The following is a 1,580-nucleotide window of genomic DNA, read 5'->3' as shown; positions in this document are numbered from 1 at the left end:
TGATGATGGTTTGAATTTCTGTGGAATCTGTGGTGATATCCCCTTTATCGTTTTTTATTGCATCAATTTGGTTATTCTCTCTTTTCTTTTTTATTAATCTGACTAGTGGTCTGTCTATTTTGTTGATCTTTTTGAAAAACCAGCTCCTGGATTTATTGATTTTTTGAAGGGTTTTTTGTGTCTCTATCTCTTTCAATTCTCTGCTGATCTTAGTTATTTCTTGTCTTCTGCTAGGTTATGAGTTGTTTTTTATCTTGCTCCTCTAGCTCTTTCAATTTTGATGCTACGGTTTCAATTTTAGATCTCTCCTTTCTTCTCATGTGGGCACTTATTGCTATATATTTTCCTCTAGAGACTGCTTTAAATGTGTCCCAGAGATTCTGGTATGTTTTGTCTTCATCTCATTGGTTTCGAAGAACATCTTTATTTCTGCCTTCATGTCATTGTTTATCCAGTCAACATTCAAGAGCCAGTTGTTCAGTTTCCATGAAGCTGTGTGGTTCTGAGTTAGTTTCTGCATTCTGAGTTCTAACTCGATTGCACTTTGGTCTGAGAGACTGTTTGTTATGATTTCCGTTCTTTCGCATTTGCTGAGGAGTGATTTATTTCCAATCATGTGGTCAATTTTATAGTAGTTGTGATGTGGTGCTCAGAAGAATGTATATTCTGTGGATTTGGGGTGGAGAGTTCTGTAAATGTCTATTAGGTTTGCTTGTTCCAGGTCTGAGTTCAGGTCCTGGATATCCTTGTTAATTTTCTGTCTAGTTGATCTGTCTAATATAGACAATGGGGTGTTAAAATCTCCCACTATTATTGTGTGGGGGTATAAGTCTCTTTGTAAGTCATTAAGAACTGCTTTATGTATCTGGGTGACACTGTATTGGTTGCGTATATATTTAGGATTTTTAGCTCTTCTTGTTGCATTGATCCTTTTACCATCCTTTTATCCTTTGTTGCTTAAATGTCTATTTTATCAGAGATGAGAATTGCAACTCCTGCTTTTTTTTGCTCTCCGTTTGCTTCGTAAATCTTCCTCCATCCCTTTATTTTGAGCCTTTGTGTATCGTTGCATGTGAGATGAGTTTCCTGGATACAGCATACTGATGGGTTTTTTGATTTTTATCCAATTTGCCCGTCCGTGTCTTTTGATTGGGGCATTTAGCCCATTTACGTTTCAGGATAATATTGTCATGTGTGAATTTCATACTACCATTTTGATGCTAGCTGTCTGTTTTGTTCATTAGTTGATGCAGATTCTTGATTGTATTGATGCTCTTTATCATTTGGTATGTTTCTGGAGTAGCTGGTACTGTTTCTCCCTTCATATGTGTAGAGCCTCTTTCAGGAGCTCTTGTAAAGCAGGTCTGGTGGTGATGAAATCTCTAAGTACTTGCTTGTTCACAAAGGATTTTATTTTTCCTTCACTTATGAAGCTTAGTTTGGCTGGATATGAGATTCTGGGTTAAAAGTTCTTTTCTTTAAGGATGTTGAATATTGGCCCCCACTCTCTTCTGGCTTGTAGGGTTTCTGCTGAGAGATCTGCTGTGAGTCTGATGGGCTTCCCTTTGTGGGTAACCCGG

This window comes from Cebus imitator, unplaced genomic scaffold (assembly GCF_001604975.1).
Source record: "Cebus imitator isolate Cc_AM_T3 unplaced genomic scaffold, Cebus_imitator-1.0 Scaffold705, whole genome shotgun sequence".
Classification (NCBI taxonomy): Eukaryota; Metazoa; Chordata; class Mammalia; order Primates; family Cebidae; genus Cebus; species Cebus imitator.
Note: the sequence above shows the minus strand (reverse complement) of the source record.